This window comes from Lagenorhynchus albirostris, chromosome 3 (genome assembly GCF_949774975.1).
Source record: "Lagenorhynchus albirostris chromosome 3, mLagAlb1.1, whole genome shotgun sequence".
Taxonomy (NCBI): domain Eukaryota; kingdom Metazoa; phylum Chordata; class Mammalia; order Artiodactyla; family Delphinidae; genus Lagenorhynchus; species Lagenorhynchus albirostris.
The window spans coordinates 162,236,429-162,260,398 of NC_083097.1; the positions used below are offsets into that span (position 1 = coordinate 162,236,429).

General features: G+C 43.7%; 1 non-coding gene across 1 annotated transcript; it reads left to right on the top strand.

The window, feature by feature from the left end:
- Window positions 1–21,109: 21,109 nt before the first annotated feature.
- LOC132518939 (small nucleolar RNA SNORA20) lies at window positions 21,110–21,197 on the top strand. The gene has a single exon (XR_009540052.1). It is a non-coding gene; the product is annotated as a small nucleolar RNA SNORA20 (small nucleolar RNA).
- The last annotated feature ends 2,773 nt before the right edge of the window (window positions 21,198–23,970 follow it).

The following is a 23,970-nucleotide window of genomic DNA, read 5'->3' on the forward strand; positions in this document are numbered from 1 at the left end:
GTAAATTGATACAGCCATTATGGAGAACAGTATGGAGGTTCCTTAAAAAACTAAAAATAGAGCTACCATATGACCCAGCAAACTATCCCACTACTGGGCATATAACCTGAGAAAACCATAATTCAAAAAGAGACATGTACCACAGTGTTCATTGCAGCACTATTTACAATAGCCAGGACATGGGAGTAACCTAAGTGTCCATCAACAGATAAATGGATAAGGAAGATGTGGTACATATGTATAATGGAATATTACTCAGCCATTAAAAGAAGCGAAAACTGAGTTTTTTGTAGTGAGGTGGATGGACCTAGAGTCTGTCATACAGAGTGAAGTAAGTCAGAAAGAAAAAAACAAATACCGTATGCTAAAACATATACATGGAATCTAAAAAAAAATGGTTCTGATGATCCTAGGGGCAGGACAGGAATAAAGACACAGATGTAGAGAATGGACTTGAGGACACAGGGAGGGGGAAGGGTAAGCTGGGACTAAGCGAGAGAGTAGCATTGACATATATACACTACTAACTGTAAAATAGATAGCTAGTGGGAAACAGCTGCATAGCACAGGCAGATCAGCTTGGTGCTTTGTGACCACCTAGAGGGGTGGGATAGGGAGAGTAGGAGGGAGGCACAAGAGGGAGGGGATATGGGGATATATGTACACATATAGCTGATTCACTTTGTTATACAGCAGAAACTAACACACCATTGTAAAGCAATTATATTCCAATGAAGTTTTTTTTTAAAAAAAGAGAGCTAATTATAGCATCTCTGCAAGAAATCATTTCCTCTCACCTCTTTCCTCTTGTTCTCTCAGCCTTCATTCTCTTTCTTCTAGTTGTTGTTTGAGCTTCTGTTAGGCAGTCTCATTCCCTCCAATCTTGCTCTGTGTGCTACGATCTGTCAATAAGCCATCTTAATCTAGCCCCAGACAAAACAAGGGTTGCTAAGACCCACGGAAAGAAATGGTATCCCCTCCTGAGTTCTAGGCTGAAGAGTGTGAACTTCAACAGACCGTGGATTCTAACAACCAAGGCGAAGCTAATCCAAATGTCATTTTGAACTGACCTTCAAATGCATTCGTCACTTTCCAGATGTTTTATTTGGTTGATAGTAAAAGTGATTTCCGGACCCTGAACAGACAATCTCCAGAGCAGGTAGCCAGGTTAGGAGCAAGTGTTAAGACTCTACCTAGAAGTAAAAACTTTTAACAGGGAGCAATAAAAACAAAAATCAACAAGTGGGACTGCATCAGACTAAAAAGCTTCTGTACAGCAAGAGGAACCATCAGCAACACAAAAAGGCAATCTACAGCATGGGAAAGGATATTTGCAAACTATATATGGGATAAGGGGTTGGTATCCAAAATCTAGAAAGAACTCATACAACTCAGTAGCAAAACCAACAAAAAAATTGATTAAAAAATCGGCAGAGGAAGTAAATAGACATTTTTTTCCAGAGAAGACATCCAAATGGCCAACAGTCACATGAAAATGTGCTCAATGTCACTAATCATCAGGGAGATGCAAATCAAAACCACAACGAGGTATCACTTCACACCCTTTAGAATGACCGTCATCAAAAAGACAAGAGATGACATATGCTCACAAGGATATGAAGAAAAGGGAACCCTCATGCACTGTTGGTGGGAGTGTTGACTGGTAACAGGGAAACAATCCAAATGCACATCGATGGATGAATGGATAAACAAAATATCCAATGGGATATTATTTGGCCTTGAAAAGGAAGGAAATCCAGACACATGTTACCACATGGACGCACCTTGAGGACATTATGCTCAGTGAAGAAGCCCAGTCACAAAAGGACAAGTACTGTTTGATTCCACTTATATGAGGTCAAATTATAGAGGCAGAAAGTAAAATGCTGGGTGCCAGGGGCTGGGAGAAGGGGAAATGGGAGTTAGTGTTTAACGGGGGCAGAGTTTCAGTTTGGGAAGATGAGAAGAGTTCTGGAGATGGATGGTGGTGATGCAGAACATTATGAATGTACACAATACCACTGAAGAATTGTTAAAATGGTAAATGTTATGTTATGTCTGTTTTACCAAAAAAAAGTGTAGAAAAACTCTTAACAGGGGCTTCCCTGGTGGCACAGTGGTTAAGAATCTGCCTGCCAATGCAGGGGACACGGGTCCGAGCCCTGGTCCTGGAAGATCCCACATGCCGTGGAGCAACTAAGCCCATGCACCACAACTACTGAGCCCGTGTGCCACAACTACTGAAGCCCACGTGCCTAGAGCCTGTGCTCCACAACAAGAGAAGCCACTGGAATGAGAAGCCTGCACACCACGACAAAGAGTAGCCCCTGCTCACCGCAACCAGAGAAAGCCCACGCACAGCAACGAAGACCCAACTCAGCCAAAAATAAAATAAATTAAAACAAAACAAAAACCAAAAAAACTCTTAACAGGTGATCCAGAAACATCCACCCACCTTCTCTTTTTTTTGGCCGTGCCACGTGGCTTGTGGGGGTTTAGTTCCCCAACCAGGGATTGAACCCAACAGTGAGAGCGCAGATTCCTAACCGCTGGACTGCCAGGGAATTCCTGATCTTTTTTTTTTTTTTTTTAATTTATTTTGGCCGCGCTGTGCAGCATGCAGGATCTTAGTTCCCTGACCAGGGATCGAACCCGTGCCCCCTGCAGTGGAAGCTCGAAGTCCTAACCACTGGACCGCCAGAGAATTCCACCCCCCATCTTCTTGAAGGTACTTAAATATTCACAGTTACCCTAGAATTTCAGCTTTCTTGCCTCCCAGCATCAAATACCCACTTATTGAGGGCACCGATAAGTAGATCTAGACGCAGACCAGAGCTCTCATGCTGATTCAGACCACCCAAAGCCACCCCATCTCAGGCAGTGTGAATTCACCCCATACCCCACCTTTGCAACGAGAAGCTAAGAGCAAGGTGAAAGGAAAAAGCCAGAGCCAACAAGAGCTCTCATCGCTTGGGGCCAAACTCCAGAATTGCCCCACATACAGGAGAACAGACCTAGATAAAATGCCAGGCCAGATGGCAAAGGCTGAAGGCTAGGCTGGGACCAGCACGCCAGCATAGCCGTGAATACGGCTGCAAAGGTCCATCCCCTGGTGAGAAGAAACCATGTCACAGCTGGTCTCATTTTTCACCCGCTCGTTCAATTGCCCATCACGGCACAGGGATACACACACTCCCTCCCCCCAGGATGAACAGATCCCCTGGCATCGCCGGATGATTTTCACGGCTTCAGGACACTGACTGGGATTTAGGAAGGAGGAAGGATGGGAGACCTCCAGGGCTTAAGCTGGTGGGCAGGATCCATGCGAGCCACTGAATCTCAAGCTGAATCCTCCTCCCAACTTCAGTTTCATGGCTCTATTACCCTCCCCATCACTCAATCATTCATTCATTCATTCAGCAATATTCACTAAGCACCTACTGTGTGTCCGGCAGTGTTGTAGACACTGGGGACCCAGCAGTGAACAAAACAGACATGGTCCCTGCCCTCATGAAACTCACATTCTAGAGGGGGAGATAGACAAGAAACAAGATAAACAAGTAAAATATGCCGATGGAGGAAAGAAAACAGGAGAGGAGGAAAAGGAAGGGGAAGGAGAATGTCATTTAGAGAAGGTGGTCAGAAAAGACCCTAGTGGGAAAGAAGCATTTGAGTAAAGATCTGAAGGAGGTGAGGGAGGAGCCATGAGGGTGGCTGGGGGAAGAGTGGTCTAGACAGAGGCAACAGCCTGTGCAAAGGCCCTGTGGCTGGAACGTGCCTGGTGTGTTCAAAGAAGAGCTAGGAGGCCTGTGTGGCTGGAGTGGAGCGAGTGAGGGGATGAATGGGGGGAGGTGATAGAGGAAGGTGACAGGGACAGATGGTATGGAGCCTTGTGGACCACAGGGAGGACTTTGGCTTTTGCTCTGAGTAAGGTAGGAGGCATGGAAGAGTCTAAGCAGAGGAGGGACTTGACCTGACTCAGGTGTTCTCAGGCATCCTCTAGAGGTCAGATTTGTAAGAAACCCAAAAAGCAGTGGAATTGATCACACCAACCATTGTGGGACTCCCTCTCTCCCTCCTTCACCCCACATTCTACTCATCATCAGGGCTGCTGATTCTACCTCATACTTCCTCTCCCACTTTCCGTGGTTCAGGCCCTCATTTGCCCCATGCAGATGGACCGTAATACTTTCCTCTGTGTTCTGAGTCTCTCCTCCCTCCAATTCATCATAGACTATCAGATCATCTGTTGGCCAATCCCAAAAGGACTCCTCACTTCCAATCCTGAACACATCCCCAACTTCTGCAACTCTTTGCCTCCATCCTGAATGCCCTTCTATCTCCCTACCCCCAAAGTCCAGCTCAAAAGATGCTTCTGCTCTGAAGCCTCCAAGATAATTCGTCAGTGCCCAAACCCCTCACCTGCCCACAAATGCCCATGGCTCTCTACCTCCAGCACCTGCCACTCCCTGCATGGGGCTAGTTCTGGCTGCAGGAGCGAGAGACACGCCAGAGGTGCTGGGGAGTTATTACCCTTGGAAGATTCCTCAACAAATGACTGATGGGAGTTGATAGAGAAATGGCCCCAGCTTTGCAACCAACCTGCTTGGATCCTGGATCTGCCCCCTCCTGCTGTGTGACCTTGGACAAGTCACTTCACCTCTCTGGGCTACAGTTTCCCCATCTGTAAAATGAGGATGATGAGAGCACATATTTCATCGAGTTCTTGTGGGGATTAAATCATTTCATTTCTACATAATGTGCCTGGAACAGCATCCCACACATGGTAATTCCCTAAAGACGTGTTTGATATTATTATGACTGTGGCTACCATTATGATTCCACCCTCTGCTGAATCCTCAAAGCCTAGTACAGTGCCTGGCCAGCAGGAAGGACACAATGAACACTTATTGAAAGGTAGATCAGGGAATTCCCTGGTGGTCCGGTGCTTAGCACTCGGTGCTTTCACTGCGGTGGCCCGGGTTCAATCTCTGGTTGGGGAACTAAGATCCCGCAAGCCGCAGGGCCAAAAAAAAAAAATGGTAGATCAATTATTCCTCTTGTCCAGGGCAATATCACAATTGGACCCATGTTCTATACACCAGACACCATTTATCATTCTTAAACTTGCTTGACTCTATTGGTGCTGGAAGGTTAAAAGGAAAAAGAAGAGACTGCCAGGAAAAAAATAATAAAACTTCTCCCAGGGGAGAGTGTTCCTCTAATGTTGCTCCCTTAAACTAAACTGTTAAGCATTTGCTCTCTTCTGTGTTCTCAGGAGTGGGTGGGTAGTTTTAACTACCAGCTGCATCTTTGGAATACTTTTCCTTCAATACATGTTTGTGACTTCTTGGTATCTTGCGTTAGTGGGGATGTCACAATCTCCCTCATTCATTCTGCAACTTCGGCCAGCCAGTGGCTGTGGATGGTTGTAAACATATTAATACGTGAAGACATTAACTCATTACGATGCTAATTATTAGTCCTGATGTGCTTCGTTTGTTCAGCAAATATTTACTGACTACCGACTGTGTGCCACTGTGACTCAATTATTGCACATCTTGGGATCTTAAAACTCAAGAAATCGTCTAAAAGCTGCATCCCCTTAAGGCTGAAAGAAATTGTAGGGCTTCCCTGGTGGCGCAGTGGTTGAGAGTCCGCCTGCCGCTGCAGGGGACACAGGTTCGTGCCCCGGTCCGGGAAGATCCCATATGCCACGGAGCGGCTGGGCCAGTGAGCCATGGCCACTGAGCCTGCGCGTCCGGAGCCTGTGCTCCGTAACGGGAGAGGCCACAACAGTGAGAGGCCCGTGTACTGCAAAAAAAAAAAAAAAAAAAAAAATTGTAGTGATGGTTTTTGCTGGGGGGAAACAGCTGGATACCAAAATTGGAACCATTTTTAGAAAAGAAAAAAAAAAAAGTGAATAGCCCAGTCTCCAGTCCTGAAAAAAATATTTGAAGATGAGCCTCCCTACGCTTTGTTCTTGGTCACTAAGAATTAACATGTGGATCAGTCGGGTCCAGAATATGTTTCCAATACTCATCTGACTTGCATGTCTTAGGGGAGGGATGGGTGGGACGCGCAGAAGAAAGGGAAAGCTGAAGCGTGAACTACGGAAGAAATCAGAAGTGAAAAGAAGCCGGACACAAAGACCACCTGTTGTCTGACTGCATTTCTATGAAACGTGGAGAAGAGGGAAATCCGTACAGACAGAAAGCAGATTGGTGGTTGCCAGTCGCTGGGGGACTGAGGAATGAGAATAACTGCTTCATCGGTAGAGAGCTTCGCTTTGGCGTGAAGAGAAAGTTCTGGAACTAGATAGAGGTGATGGTTGCACAACATTATTGAACATACTAAGTGCCGTTTAATTGTTCCCTTTAAAATGGTGAGAACAGTAGACTTTATGTTGGGTGTATTTTACAATTAAAAAAGTAAAGAAATTGGATACACACCTTTGCTCTGGAGAGAAATTTAAAAGTAGTCAAGTATAGCACAGGGAACTATACAAACTATCTTGTAATAACCTATAATGGAAAAGAATCAGAATATATATATATATTCTTTATTTATATATATATATATATATCACTTTGCTGTATACCTAAGACTAACACAACATTGTAAATTAACTATACTTCAATTTTTTTCCTTTTTTTAAACATCTTTATTGGAGTATAATTGCTTTACAATGGTGTGTTATTTTCTGCTTTATAACAAAGTGAATCAGTTATACATATACATATATCCCCATATCTCCTCCCTCTTGCATCTCCCTCCCTCCCACCCTCCCTATCCTACCCCTCTAGGTGGTCATAAAGCACCAAGCTGATCTCCCTGTGCTATGCGACTGCTTCCCACTAGCTATCGGTTTTACATTTGGTAGTGTATATATGTCACTTTGTCCCAGTTTACCCTTCCCCCTCCCAGTGTCCTCAAGTCCATTCTCTAGTAGGTCTGAATGGTTAATAAAATAAAAACTAAAGAAAAAAATTTTAAAAACCAAATTACATTGATGAACTCTTGCAAGAACAGCAACAGCAAAAAAAGTGGCCAAGATTTAGTAAGCACCTACTATGTGCCCAGCACTGAGCATCACCTGGCCTGGCCTCCCAGGACCCCTACCACTGGGATGCCATGGTTAGCCTGATCATCAGCTAGGAACACTGAAGCACAGAGGGGCTGAGTGATGTCCCTAGGGCTTCTAAGACTCTGACCAGCACTTAGCTGCTCCGGAATCCCGTTCAAATGCAGATTCTAACTCAGGGCTGAGTGGGTCCCAAGACTCTGCATTCCCAGAGGGTGTTGGTCCAAGGTCTGCACTTTGAGAAGAAGGTCTGGAGATTCTGACCAGCGACCCCTCCCACTTGGTTAAGTCAGGCTCACTGTCCTCCATCAGACAGGCTTGGCCTTGCCGGAAGGGGTAGGAGAGCTTGCCAAGAGCCCTTGCCTGTCTGTCACTATGAAGACAGTGAGATTGAAAGATCCTGGCATAGAATCTTCCCTCACTTGCCCTTGGCCATCAAGGGCCCTCTGGTCCTGTAAGCTAACATTTCGAAAAGAATAATAAAATAAATAAGTCAAACCTTCTGCCGGAGCATGTGATGTCCAAGAGCTGCACTTGGCATTACTTTGCAGGTCATTTACCCAGTCATTTGTTCAAAGTCAAATGTGCCCTTTGCCTCCAGAACCCCGGTCCTGATCTTTCCCCTTACTTTGGGGGACGGGGAGGGGCAGCATTGACTTAAACCAGTCTTATCTAGAGGGAGGATGGCATTTGCCCTGAGTGACATCTTTATGTAACTCTGCAAATCCCTGTGTCTTGGAGGAAAGCAATATCAACGGAATAGTCAGCTACTAAGATGGCTGGAGTTGGGAGACTTCCTGCAGCCTGGGCTTGGTATTGGAGGGACTAGAAGCCGAGTAGGGGATGAGGGGCCAGCGTCAGCCACAGACACCCTAGACTCCTCCTCCCCACCTTACCCCGATCCTCTCCCCACCTAGGACTGTCCTTGAAAGAGCCCGCATGGGAAATGGCAAGTCTGCTCTGAAGTTGTCAACTCAGAACAGGAAACTCAGGATGGAGCCCGGATACCTAGCGGAGACCCCCCACCCTCAATGCACCTTCGCTTGGAGCCAAGGAGAGATGGGGCACACGGATGAGCTCTCCCTTCCTGTCCGTTTACCCTCAACAGAGATTACTACCTCTGGGAAGGTATTCTGTCCTCCTGTTTACATTCTATTCTGGTTCCTTCTCCCAGCTCAGTCTCTCAGGAGCCCCGAAAGCAGGAGCCCCTGGAAAAGGCAGAGGAGCCCAGCCTGCGGGGCGCTTCCCCCTCTGCCCCCACCGGCCGCGGCAGCCACGTGTTCTCTGAAGCTGTCAGCGGAGAGAGAGCGAGAGAGGAGAGGGATTCTGTCTCTCTCACTTCTTGAGAAATGAAAGCCACCCGGAGAGTCAACTCTGTCCAAACATTTTTAAAAAGGGAGGGGTTGGTCTAGAGGGGTGTCAGTGCTGTCTCTGCTTTTCATTTGGAGCAAGGGAGGGGAGAATGTTAAATATTAAACAGAACAACTGGTTTCCTAAGACGGTGTCATTATCCTCAACAGCCATCTGCCATCTCCCTTTTTCCAACGCATTCACGCTGCATTGAGCACAGCAAACAAGGACCCCGGCTACACGGGCGTCGCGAACTTTTGTTTCGGGGACCGCCTCCCGCAACAAAGCTGTAGGCGATAGGGGAGGGGGACGCACGCAAGATTCCAAGTTCTGTCACTTGTCCAGACTGCCTGGGTCTTAAAGCAGAAAGAGACTAATGTAGACTTGAGTGATGGGTTGGGGAGGACATAAAAAAGTAGAATTAGACTTAGCTTGGAAACTATAGTCATTGGGGAAATGTCACGTGTCCAGGGCAGGTGGCAGAGACATCAAGTACTACAAGGGGGCTAAGGGCAGTTGAAAGAAAATGGATTTTTCATCGAGAAACAAGTATAAGCTGGAAATCAGGGGTCTGTCCCCACCAAGGGAAACTGCCCACCCGCAAAGGAAAGCTATTCACAGGAAGGGGGGTCATTGGGTTTCTACCTTTGCATATGCAGGTAATGTTGCAGCAAAGAAATAAAGATTAGACTGCCTGCAGGACTCTGCCCCCAGGATCTTGTATCGCTCACTCACCTGTATCGCATCGGCTCCGGGGCTCAGGCTGTGTGGTTACTGGGCAGCGCAAAGAGTCCTCCAGCTGCCCTGAAGGTCCCACCTTGTCAGCACCCAGGGCTCCAAGCCAGCTGAAGTCCACGCATCCATTGCCTGCCCAATGGAAAGGAAAAGTGGGCCCCCGAGAGGAGAGAAAGGGGGTGCCAAGAGCAGCTGTTCTTCAAGCTGAGGGCTCCCCACAAAGGCAGGCACCAAGTGGGGCTGCTGTGCCAGCTGCCAGGGGGGAAAAAGAGAAGGAGGAGGAGGTTTCCTTGATGCTGGGAGGAGACAGGGGAGAACTAGCATCACATCAGCTCCTGATCATCTCCAGCAAAGTACTGCACAGGAACCCAGCACAGGGAGACAGATCCAGCCCCCCTGTTCTCACATTGCATCTCAGAGGAAAATAAAGGGAATTCTTACTCTCATCTCTCCACCCCTTAACACTGCACCTCAACCTCCCAGCACAGGGCAGGACCCTAGTCTCTGGAATGATTCTGTTTATCACCCACTCTACCTCCTTTCAGACCGGCTTCTCTTAAGGAGCAGAGGAAAGGTGGTAACAGGAGAGCTCTTTCTCTTCCACTTAGGGGGTTTGCGGAGGGGGGGTTTGAGGAGGTGGCGTGTGTGACAGGCGTGAAGCAGTGGGAATATGGAATCACACTTATAATTTAACCATCTCCCCTCCGCCAGATTGCAACCTACATTATTGACGCCCTTACAAAAACAATGCTAACCGCCTCCCCCCCCAAGTCTTTTCTGTTCACTCTCGAAACAGCTTCTCCTTACCACCCCACTATCTCCTCCTTTAAGGCGGAGGGGGTTGTATTATCTGAACACAAAGACAGAGAGAAGAAAATTGGAGTCTTTAGATGCAAAAAAGCAATTGATTGCAAGTCTTATAGGTTTGTTTGCTGCATGCGTAGAATTAGGTTTCCAAAAGTGGGGTGACCCTCTCTCTCTTTTTAAAGGGGGCTCCTTTTAAAGGTGAGCAGTATGTTTTTCTTATAAGAGGCATCTAGGGCAGAGAGAAGCCCCATGTTTTTCCCAAGGTGGGGTCAAAGTGAGAGGATCTACCTCACGGGGGAAAGTGGCATTGTTTAGACAGTTAGGAGCAATCAAAACTGGGCTGGGTGTTAGGGGATCTTAAAGAATTAGGGTTCATTTTATAAAGCCTGTTAGTAATATTTTGATTATTTTTTTTTTAGGCTCTATGTGTTACAGAAGCATATTGAAGTATTTACGGGTGAGGTGATGGGTCGTTTCCAGGAAACCATCAAAACATCCATTGACTGATGAATAAATAAACAAAACGTGGTCCCTCTGTAATAGGGAAGTCACAAATGTGACTCCATATCGGGTCTGTTTCCTTTACTTTAACCTTTGTATTCTATTGCTTTTGCTACAAGTTAAGAAGGTTGCCTGTAGACTGAAATATACTGGATAGCCCATTCTCAAGGCTCTGACCTTTAAAGGTATAACACTTTCCCATTCATATAGAGATAAAAAGTCGCAGAACAGAAAATATCATTTGTCTTGGAGGTTTACAGAAACATCGTGACCTGACCTACGTGGACAGATGCAAGAACAAAGGATTCTGGTACCAAGAAGTTTGTAGCAACCACCCCCTCTCCTTTCAGTATAAAAGAAGCCTGAATTCTAACTCGGGGAAGATGGTTCTTTGGGATACTATTCCTCCATCTTCTCGGTCTGCTGGCTTTCCAAATAAAGTCGCTATTCCTTGCCCCAACAACTTGTCTCTTGATTTATTGGCCTGTCGTGTGGTGAGCAGTACGAGCTTGGACTCGGTAACACCTTTGTGCAATGGAATATTACTCAGCCATTAAAAAGAAAGAAGCATTGATACATGCTACAACATGGATGAACCTTGAAAACATTATGCTGAGTGAAAGAAGCCAGGGTACGCATAGGGAACATAAAAGGTCACACAGGGTACGATTACATTTATACGAAATGTCCAGAAGAGGCAAATCCAAAAACACAGAGAGTAGACTGGTAGTTTCCAGGAACAGGGAGATGGGGGGATAGGGGATGCCTACCTTTTGGGGCGATGGAAATGTTCTGGAACTAGGTAGAAGATAAGTGGCATGATACTGTGAATGTATTAAATGCTCTTAATTGTTCACTTTAAAAGGGTTAATTTCATGTGATAGGAATTTCCTGCCAATTTTTTTTTAATGCAACAAAAAAGGGAGACGAAAATAAACATGACAGCACAGCATCACTAATTGAAGAAGCTGGGTGATGGGAACAAGGGGGTCCATCATATTTTTCACCATATTTTTCTCTCTGCTTTGTGTATGTTTGAATTTTTTTTTTAAATATGGGGGTGGGGGCTTCCCTGGTGGCGCAGTGGTTGAGAGTCCGCCTGCCAATGCAGGGGACTTGGGTTCGTGCCCCGGTCCGGGAAGATCCCACATGCCGCAGAGTGGCTGGACCCGTGAGCCATGGCCGCTGAGCCTGCGCGTCCGGAGCCTGCGCTTCGCAACGGGAGGGGCCACAACAGTGAGAGACCCACGTACAGCAAAAAAAATAATGATAATAAATATGGGGGTGGAAATGGAATAGGAAGAACTCAGCCCATGGTCGTGGGTTTTGGCCAACAGAAGTGGGGTAGAGGGGGCTTCTCTCTAGGTGAGTGCACCCTCAGTTCAGCAACTAGGTGAACCCTAGGCTGTGAAGCCAAAGTGTGGAGGATGGAGCTGAACCCTGGGGTCCCAACCCCTGGGAGAACAAACAGACCCCACTCCACGTTATCAGCCTGCAATCTCAGACAAGCCTCAGTCTCCTCATCAATAAAATGGGGCTAATCCTTCTTACCTTGTGGGGATTTTGTGAGAATCACATGAGATTGCATTGAAAAAGAATATCTGGGGATTTCCCTGGTTGTCCAGAGGTTAAGACTCCACACTCCCAATGCAGGGGGGCCAGGTTCAATCCCTGGTCAAGGAACTAGATCCTGCATGCCACAATTAAAATTTCCCACATGCTGCAACTAAAAGATCCTGCACACCACAATGAAGATCCCGTGTACCACAACTAAGACCTGGCACAAAAAAATAAATAAATAAATAAATATTTTTTAAAAAAGAATATTTGCTTCTATGTGTACTAAAACCTTCTCTGGAAAGATGCTAGAGAACTAATCGCAGGGGCTCTCTCTGTGGGTGGGGATCCCACCTGAAGGGACAGGGATGGAGGAGCTTTTCCTGCTTACTTTTTTATATTTAGCAGATTTTGCACCATGTGGGTATAATACAGATTAAAACACTAAATGAAAAAGTGTGATTGTGTATGTCAAGCGCTGGCTCACTTTTTCTGTCAAGGGCCAGGTAATAAACATCATAGGTTTTGCAAGTCATATGGTCTGTATAACATCCAATCAATTCTGCCCCCACAGAAGCGCCATAGACAAAGTGTAAATGAATGGGTGTGGCTGTGTGCCAATAAAACTTTATTTATAAAAAATCATTACAGAAGATGGCGGAAGAGTAAGACGTGGAGATCACCTTCCTCCCCACAAATACATCAGAAATACATCTACATGTGGAACAACTCCTACAGAACACCTACCAAACGCTGGCAGAAGACCTCAGACCTCCCAAAAGGCAAGAAACTCCCCACGTACCTGGGTAGGGCAAAAGAAAAAATCAAAAACAGAGACAAAAGAATAGGGACGGGACCTGCACCAGTGGGAGGGAGCTGTGAAGGAGGAAAGGTTTCCACACACTAGGAAGCCCCTTCGCGGGCGGAGACTTCGGGTGGCGGAGGGGGGAAGCTTCGGAGCCACGGAGTAGAACGCAGCAACAGCGTGCAGAGGGCAAAGCAGAGAGATTCCCGCACAGAGGATCAGTGCGGACCGGCACTCACGAGCCCGAGAGGCTTGTCTGCTCACCCGCCGGGGCGGGCGGGGGCTGGGAGCTGAGGCTCGGGCTTCGGAGGTCAGATCCCAGGGAGAGGACTGGGGTTGGCTGCGTGAACACAGCCAAAAGGGGGCTAGTGCACCACAGCTAGCCGGGAGGGAGTCCGGGAAAAAGTCTGGACCTGCCGAAGAGACAAGAGATTGTTTCTTCCCTCTTTGTTTCCTGGTGCGCGAGGAGAGGGGATTAAGAGCGCCACTTAAAGGAGCTCCAGAGACGGGCGCGAGCCGCGGCTAAAAGCGCGGACCCCAGAGACGGGCATGAGACGCTAAGGCTGCTGCTGCCGCCACCAAGAAGCCTGTGTGCGAGCACAGGTCACTATCCACACCCCCCTTCCGGGGAGCCTGTGCAGCCCGCCACTGCCAGGGTCCCGGGATCCAGGGACAACTTCCCCTGGAGAACGCATGGCACGCCTCAGGCTGGTGCAACGTCATGCTGGCCTCTGCCGCCACAGGCTCGCCCCGCAATCCGTACCACTCCCTCCCTCCGGCCTGAGTGAGCCAGAACCCCTGAATCAGCTGTCTCTCAAACCCCATCCTGTCTGAGAGAAGAACAGACGCCCTCAGGCGAACTACATGCAGAGGTGGAGCCAAATCCAAAGCTGAACCCCAGGACCTGTGCGAACAAAGGTGGAGCCAAATCCAAAGCTGAACCCCAGGACCTGTGCAAACAAAGAAGAGAAAGGGAAATCTCTCCCAGCAGCCTCAGGAGCAGCGGATTAAATCTCCACAATCAACTTGATGTACCCTGCATCTGTGGAATACCTGAATAGACAACGAAATCATCCCAAATTGAGGAAGTGGACTTCGGGAGCAATAATATATATATATATTTTTTCCCTTTTTCTCTTTTAGTGAGTGTGTATGTGTATGCTTCTGTGTGTGATTTTGTCTGTATAGCTTTGCTTTTACCACTTGTCCTAAGATTCTGTCTGTCGTTTTTTTTAGTACAGTTTTTAGCACTTCTTATCACTGGTGGATTTATTTTTTGGTTTGGTTGCTCTCTTCTTTCTTTCTTTCTTATTTTTTATTACTTTTAAATTTTTTTAATAATTATTTTTTATTTTAATAACTTTATTTTATCTTATTTTATTTCATTTTATTTTATTTTATTTTACTTTATCTCCTTCTTTCTTTCTTTTTTTCTCCCTTTTATTCTGAGCCGTGTGGATGACAGGCTCTTGGTGCTCCAGCCAGGCGTCAGGGCTGTGCCTCTGAGGTGGGAGAGCCAAGTTCAGGAATTTGGTCCACCAGAGACCCCCCAGCTCCATGTAATATCAAATGGCAAAAATCTCCCAGAGATCTCCATCTCAACACCAAGACCCAGACCCACTCAACAACCAGCAAGCTACAGTGCTGGACAGCCTATGCCAAACAACTAGCAAGACAGGAACACAGACCCACCCATTAGCAGAGAGGCTGCCTAAAATCATAATAAGGTCACAGACACCCCAAAACACACCACCAGATGTGGACCTGCCCACCAGAAAGACAAGATCCAGCTTCATCCACCAGAACACAGGCACTAGTCCCCTCCAGCAGGAAGCCTACACAACCCACTGAACCAACCTTAGCCACTGGGGGCAGACACCAAAAACAACAGGAACTACGAACATGCAGCCTGTGAAAGGGAGACCCCAAACACAGTAAATTAAGCAAAATGAGAAGACAGAGAAACACACAGTAAGTGAAGGAGCAAGGTAAAAACCCACCAGACCTAAAAATGAAGAGGAAATAGACAGTCTACCTGAAAAAGAATTCAAAATAATGACAGTAAAGATAATCCAAATCTTGGAAATAGAGTGGAGAAAATACAAGAAAAGTTTAACAAGGACCTAGAAAAACTAAAGAGCAAGCAAACAGTGATGAACAACAGAATAAATGAAATTTAAAATTTTCTAGAAGGAATCAATAACAGAATAACAGGGGCAGAAGAACGGATAAGTGACCTGGAAGATAAAATAGTGGAAATAACTACTGCAGAGCAGAATAAAGAAAAAAGAATGAAAAGATTTGAGACAGTCTCAGAGACCTCTGGGACAACATTAAATGCAGCAACATTCAAATTATAGGAGTCCCAGAAGAAGAAGAGAAAAAGAAAGGGACTGAGAAAATATTTGAAGAGATTATAGTTGAAAACTTTCCTAATATAGAAAAGGAAATAGTTAATCAAGTCCAGGAAGCACAGAGAGTCCCATACACGATAAATCCAAGGAGAAACACACCAAGACACATATTAATCAAACTATCAAAATTAAATACAAAGAAAAAATATTAAAAGCAGCAAGGAAAAAACAACAAATAACATACAAGGGAATCCCCATAAGGTTAACAGCTGATCTTTCAGCAGAAACTCTGCAAGCTAGAAGCGAGTGGCAGGATATATTTAAAGTGATGAAAGAGAAAAACCTACAACCAACATTATTCTACCCAACCAGGATCTCATTCAGATTTGACAGAGAAATTAAAACCTTTACAGACAAGCAGAAGCTAAGAGAATTCAGCACCACCAAACAAGCTTTACAACAAATGCTAAAAGAACTTCTCTAGTCAGGAAATACAAGAGAAGGAAAAGACCTACAATAACAAAGCCAAAACAATTAAGAAAATGGTAATAGGAATATAAATATCAATAACTACCATAAATGTAAATGGATTAAATGTTCCAACCAAAAGACATAAACTGGCTGAATGGATAAAAAAACAAGACCCATATATATGCTGTTTACAAGAGACCCACTTCAGACCTAGGGACACATACAGATGGAAAGTGAGGGGATGGAAAAAGATATCAAAAGAAATCAAATCAAAAGAAAGCTGGAGGGCTTCTCTGGTGGCGCACTGGTTGAGAGTCTGCCTGCCGATGCAGGGGACACGGGTTCGTGCCCCGGTCCGGGAAGATCCCACATGCCGCGGAGCTGCTGGGCCCGTGAGCCATGGCCACTGAGCCTGCGCGTCCGGAGCCTGTGCTCCGCAACGGGAGGGGCCACAACAGTGAGAGGCCCGCGTACCGCAAGAAAAAAAAAAAAGTTAAAAGTAAGCTGGAGTAGCAATTCTCATATCAGACAAAACAGATTTTAAAACAAAGACTATTACAAGAGACAAAGAAGGACACTACATAATGATCAAGGGATCAATCCAAGAAGAACATATAACAATTGTAAATATTTATGCACCCAACATAGGAGCACCTCAATACATAGGGCAAATACTAACAGCCATAAAAGGGGAAATTGACAGTAACACAATCATAGTAGTGGACTTTAACACCCCACTTTCACTAATGACATATCATCCAAAATGAAAATAAATAAGGAAACACAAGCTTTAAATGATACATTAAACAAGATGGACTTAATTGATATTTATAGGACATTCCATCCAAAAACAACAAAATACACTTTCTTCTCAAGTACTCATGGAATATTCTCCAGGATAGATCATACCTTGGGTCACAAATCAAGCCTTGGTAAATTTCAGAAAATTGAAATCTTATCAGGTATCTTTTCTGACCACAGTGCTATGAGACTAGATATCAATTACAGGGGGAAAATCTGTAAAAAATGCAAACACATGGAGGCTAAACAATACACTACTTAATAACTAAGAGATCACTGAAGAAATCAAAGAGGAAATCAAAAATACCTAGAAACAACTGACAATGAAAATACGACGACGCAAAACCTATGAGATGCAGCAAAAGCAGTTCTAAGAGGGAAGTTTATAGCAATACAATCCCACCTTAAGAAACAAGAAACATCTCAAATAAACAACCGAACCTTACACCTAAAGCAACTAGAGAAAGAAGAATAAAAAAACCCCAAAGTTAGCAGAAGGAAAGAAATCATAATGATCAGACCAGAAATAAATGAAAAAGAAATGAAGGAAACAATAGCAAAGATCAATAAAACTAAAAGCTGCTTCTTCGAGAAAATAAACAAAATTGATAAACCATTAGCCAGACTCATCAAGAAAAAGAGGGAGGAGACTCAAATCAGTAGAATTAGAAATGAAAAAAGAGAAGTAACAAGTGACACTGTAGAAATACAAAGGATCATGAGAGATTACAACAAACAACTATATGCCAATAAAATGGACAACCTGGAAGATATGGACAAATTCTTAGAAAAGCACAACATTCTGAGACTGAACCAGGAAGAAATAGAAAATATAAACAGACCAATCACAAGCACTGAAATTGAAACTGTGATTAAAAATCTTCCAACAAACAAAAGCCCAGGACCAGATGGCTTCACAGGCGAATTCTATCAAATATTTAAAGAAGAGCTAACACCTATCCTTCTCAAACTCTTCCAAAATATAGCAGAGGGAGGAACACTCCCAAACTCATTCTACGAGTACACCATCACCCTGATACCAAAACCACACAAAGATGTCACAAAGAAAGAAAACTACAGGCCAATATCACTGATGAACATAGATGCAAAAATCCTCAACAAAATACTAGCAAACAGAATCCAACAGCACATTAAAAGGATCATACACCATGATCAAGTGGGGTTTATCCCAGGAATGCAAGGATTCTTCAATATATGCAAATCAATCAGTGTGGTACACCATATTAACAAACTGAAGGAGAAAAAGGATATTATCATCTCAATAGGTGCAGAGAAAGCTTTCAACAAAATTCAACACCTATTTATGATAAAAACCCTCCAGAAAGTAGGCATAGAGGGAACTTACCTCAACATAATAAAGGCCATATATGACAAACCCAGAGCCAACATCGTCCTCAATGGTAAAAAACTGAAACCATTTCCAGTAAGATCAGGAACAAGACAAGGTTGCCCACTCTCACCACTATTATTCAACATAGTCTTGGAAGTTTTAGCCACAGCAATCAGGGAAGAAAAAGAATTAAAGGAATCCAAATCAGAAAAGAAGAAGTAAAGCTGTCACTGTTTGCAGATGACATGATAGTAAACATAGAGAATCCTAAAGATGCTACCGGAAAACTACTAGACCAAATCAATGAATTTGGTAAAGTAGCAGATTCAAAAATAATGCACAGAAATCTCTTGCATTCCTATACATTAATGATGAAAAACCTGAAAACGAAATTAAGAAAACACTCCCATTTACCATTGCAACAAAAAGAATAAAATACCTAGGAATAAACGTACCTAAGGAAACAAAAGACCTGTATGCAGAAAATTATAGGACACTGATGAAAGAAAGCAAAGATGATACAAATAGATGGAGAGATATACCATGTTCTTGGATTGGAAGAATCAACATTGTGAAAATGACTATACTACCCAAAGCAATCTACAGATTCAATGCAATCCCTATCAAACTACCAATGGCATTTTTCACAGAACTAGAACAAAAAATTTCACAATTTGTATGGAGACACAAAAGACTCCGAATAGCCAAAGCAATCTTGAGAAAGAAAAATGGAGCTGGAAGAATCAGGCTCCCTGACTTCAGATTATACTACAAAGCTACAGTAATCAATACAGTATGGTACTGGCACAAAAACAGAAATATAGATCAAAGGAACAGGATAGAAAACCCAGAGATAAACCCATGCACATATGGTCACCTTATCTTTGATAAAGGAGACAAGAATATACAATGGAGAAAAGACAACTTCTTCAGTAAGTGGTGCTGGGAAAACTGGACAGCTACATGGAAAAGAATGAAATTAGAACACTCCTTAACACCATACACAAAAATAAACTCAAAATGGATTAAAGACCTAAATGTAAGGCCAGACACTATCAAACTCTTAGAGGAAAACATAGGCAGAGCACTCTATAACATAAATCACAGCAAGATCTTTTTTGACCCACCTCCTAGAGAAATGGAAATAAAAATAAACAAATGGGACCTAATGAAACTTAAAAGCTTTTGTACCACAAAGGAAACCATAAACAAGACGAAAAGTCAACCCTCAGAATGGGAGAAAATATTTGCAAATGAAGCAACTGATAAAGGATTAATCTCCAAAATTTACAAGCAGCTCATGCAGCTCAATATCAAAAAAACAAACAACCCAATCCAAAAATGGGCAGAAGACATAAATAAACATTTCTTCAAAGAAGATATACAGATTGCCAACAAACACATGAAAGAATACTCAACATCATTAATCATTAGAGAAATGCAAATCAAAACTACAATGAGATATCATCTCACACAGGTCAGAATGGCCATCATCAAAAAATCTACACACAGTCAATGCTGGAGATGGTGTGGAGAAGAGGGAACCCTCTTGCACTGTTGGTGGGAATGTAAATTGATAGAGCTACTATGGAGAACAGTATGGAGTTCCTTAAAAAACTAAAAATAGCACTACCATATGACCCAGCAATCCCAGTACTGGCAATATGCCCTGAGAAAACCATAATTCAAGAAGAGTCATGTACCACAATGTTCATTGCAGCTCTATTTACAATAGCCAGGACATGGAAGCAACCTAAGTGTCCATTGACAGATGAATGGATAAAGAAGTTGTGGCACATATATACAATGGAATATTACTCAGCCATAAAAAGAAATGAAATTGAGTTATTTGCAGTGAGGCGGATGGACCTAAATTCTGTCATACAGAGTGAAGTAAGTCAGAAAGAGAAAAACAAATACCGTATGCTAATACCTATATATGGAATCTAAAACAAACAAAATAATGGTTGAACAACCTAAGAGCAAGATGGGAATAAAGATGCGAACCTACTAGAGAATGGACTTGAGGACATGGGGAAGGGGAAGGGGAAGCTGGGATGAAGTGAGAGAGTGGCATGGACATATATACACTACCAAACGTAAAATAGATAGCTAGTGGGAAGCAGCTGCATAGTACAGGGAGATCAGCTCGGTACTTTGTGACCACCTAGAGGGGTGGCATAGGGAGGGTGGGAGGGAGGGTGACTCCAGAGGGAAGAGATATGGGGATATGTGCATATGTATAACTGATTCACTTTGTTATAAAGCAGAAACTAACACACCATTGTAAAGCAGTTATACTCCAATAAAGATGTTAAAAAACAATAAAAATGGGCAAAGGAAAAAAATCATTACAGGCTTATTTGACCCCTGGGCTATAATTTGCTGACCTCTGGTATACATAAATCCCGTAGCATCTGCTACATATCAAGTGATTTTATTAATTCTAGTCTCTCCCACTGGCAAGCTGTGTGACCTTGGGCAAGTCACTTAAGCCTCCATCACACCATGTTCAAAATTAGGATAATAGTACTTGAGGAGGGCTGTTTTGAGCATAAAATGAGGCATCAGATATTAAAATGCATTGTGCACTCTAAAAGGCAATGCAGTGTAAGATGTTATTATTGTTAGTCTATGCAATTAGCATTGAATTTTCCTATTTTTAAATCACATGACTTGTATGAGTCACTTCATGATGAATATAAATAGCCATCCTGGTTTCCTTAAAAGTCCTTTGAAAATGTCCAAAATTTCTGCTTTTTCCTCTATGTGGATGAGACCATCCTGAGTCAACCTAAACTCTTGTGTCTTTTGCAAGAGTTGGTGACCATAGATAGATTGGCCCCAACTATTCACTCCTTCCTGTATCCCTATCTTTGGCACATCCTCATTGTGGGTGACATGTATTTCCTCAACGCTTGCCTTTGGACTTGCTTTGATCAACAGTACATGGGCAGAAATGGCAATAAGCCGGTTCCAAGCCTGCGCCTTAAGAGACCTCCCATGTTTCCACCTGCCCTCTTGCACCTCTGCTATCACCATGAGCACAACTATCCCAGGACAAGGATGAAAGACGCATGGAGCCGAGTCAACCAGCTGAGCCCCTGCCCAGTTTTGCCAACCTGGAAGACTCACAGGTGCATGGGGATATAGGACTATTGCTTTAAGCCACTGAGCATTGGGGTAGTTTGTAATGAAGCATAATTGTAACAATACACTGGCCCAGAGAAGAAGCCCAAAACCTGTGAAATTCAAATACAGCCAGACTGAATTAAAAGAAGAAAAGAAAGTTGCTTCCCATGTATTTGCTTCTATAGTCTTTCAATGACATGAGCAGTTATATGCATGGGATAAAATAATGTTGGGCCATACTATACAAAAGAGAGATAACTAATAACGACCTACTGTATAGCACAGGGAGCTCTACTCAATACTCTGTAAAGGTCTGTATGGGAAAAGAATCTAAAAAAAAGAGTGGATATATGTATATGTATAACTGATTCACTTTGCTGTACACCTGAAACTAACACAACATAGTAAACTGACTCTACTCCAATACAAATTAAAAAAATAATAATAATGTTGGGCCACTGTACATTGAGATGGAGTAACCACTTTATCTCTTCTGCATGGTCAAGACATTGCTTCCGTGTCTAAATGTCCTATGTATGCAGCATTTAATCAAGGCACTTAGAGTGAATTTCTATGTGGGCTTATTAAAATATTGATTTAAGAATTTCAAAAAAGAAAAGGAAGATGAAATTGGCCCGATAGCCAAAGTCTGGGCACCTTCTGAACAATTCCAATTGGTTTTCCAATTCTGCCCGCAAAAATGATGCCTGAAGAGAGACATTTTAGAAGGCAATGTGATGTGCTGAGCTAATCAGGAGACTGGGAGGACAACGGTCAGCCAGTCCAGAAGGAGTATCCAGCATGGTATTTCATTTAATTCCCACTTGGATTCGTTGCACCTACTGCAAGGAAGCCTGGAGAATGCATTCCTGAGACGAAAAGGGGATGGATTTTGGTAAACACTCAGCAGTCTCTGCCTCAATGATTTAATGTGTGGTGAGATCACCTAATAAAGTCTCTGGGAAATGGTAGGTGTTCAATAAATATGTTTCCCCCTTTTCTCTCTGCATTGAACTTTCAGTCACAAAACTAGGCCTTGGGGACTTCACACCTGCTCTTCCCTCTGCCTGAAATTCCCTTGCCTCAGAGAGCCCCCAGCCTCACTCCATCACTTTGTTCAGGTCTCTGATGAAATACTGAAAGGGAGCAGGACCCTATGGTCCTTCCCCCCATGTCCTCTGCCTGCCTTTTGTCTGAGGAAAAAAACTTTAGCCAAAGAATAAGTTTAATCAGAGAAGTGAGAAAATACAGAAGCAAAGGAAAACAGTGAAACAGGACACAACATTAATAGTTTAGTCAGTAAGCAAAGTCAAGGACCTTTAGTTCCTTCCCAAGGGCTATAGATACTGTTCCAAGCCATATCCTGTGAGCTATCTTGTAGATACTGAAACCCCTACCAGGTAGGAGGAGTTAACTACATGATGAACAGCTGTAGCCATGATATAAGCTGCCACAATTCCAAGAACTGGTCTCAAGGAAATGGGAACAAACCGACCCCTGGAACTGAAGATTGTGCTTAAAACCATCAAGATGGGGGAAATCCATCCACTTGCAGTCCAGTGGTTAGGACTCCACTCTCTCACTGCCGAGGGCCTCGGTTCAATCCCTGGTCAGGAAACTAAGATCCTGCAAGCTGTTCGGCATGGCCCCCCAACACACACAAAAAAAAATCAAGATGATGCTGGTCAGATCACCAGATCACCGCATGACCAATTTCAAGATGACTGTCAGAGCTGACTGTGCTGTTTCTGCAAGTAGCCCCCTCCCTCCATCTATAAAAGCTCTTGCCCACTGATTGTCAGTGGCGGGGGTGAGGTGGCCTTTGGACAGGAGTCCGCCCTCCTCCACCCCCCTCAGTTGCTGGCATCCAAAATAAAGCAGACTTTCCTTTCCACCAACCTTGCCCCTTTATTGCCTTTTGAGCACTGAGCAGCCGGAACCCCACTTTCAGTAACAATATCACTCATTCAGAGATATCATTTCTGTACCCTACCTGAAAAACAGCCCTCGTCACTTTCTAACCCCTTACCCTGATTTTCTTTGTTGATCTTTTCATAGTTGTGTTTATCACTACTTGATATTATATTATATATCTGTTTATTGTTAGTTTCCCCCCCACGGAACATGAAATTCAGAAGGCAGCGGCTTTGTTTCATTCATAGCTGCAGTTCTAGCACCTGCAACTGTTTGTAGCACAAGATGTTCAATAAATATATTTTGAATGAATGAATAAATAAGTGAATGAATGAATGAATAAAATAAGCTCCTTTAAAATATTTGTTGAATGGATGAATGAATGAATATTCCCCTTTGTTCTATGTCTCTTTAAATAACATAAAGTTTCCACTCCTTCCTCTTTGAAGCAAGGAAAGAGGGTTTTGCTTAAGTGAGGATAAACTTTGTGTCTGAGGCAGGATATGGATGAAGAACTTGTGATTTCTAAGAGGAAAGAGGACATGATGTAAAAGTCTCCCCAGCACAAAGATCCATGCAAACTGTAGCTCATGTGGGCCAGGGAAGGACATCTCAGATCTCTGGACTGAGATGTATTAATCAGTATAGGCTAGGTTATGCTGCAATAACAAATATCTCCAAATCTCGGTGATACTGGTAAATGGTAAAAGTGCATTTTCACTCATGTTAAAAGTCCTTCACACACAAAAAAAAAAAAAAAGTCCTTCACAGATGAAAAGTTCTCCACAAACACTGTCATCCAAGGACCCAGACTGTTGAAGTCTCCACCAGCTCAAACAACGGCAGTTACAATGGCAGTGAAAAGGAAGATGGAGAACGGTGCCCCAGTTCTTAAATACTCCATAGAAGTGACTCACATCACTTCTGCTCATATGTCATTGGCCAGAGCAAGTCACATGACTACACTAAACTTCAAGAGGGTAGAGAAAATTTATCCTCCTCTGTGTCTACGTATTAGTTAGCACTTTCTGTATAACAAACCACCCCCAAAATTAGTGGTTTAGAACAATAAAACACGAGTTACTTGTCATAATTGTTTAGGTTAATT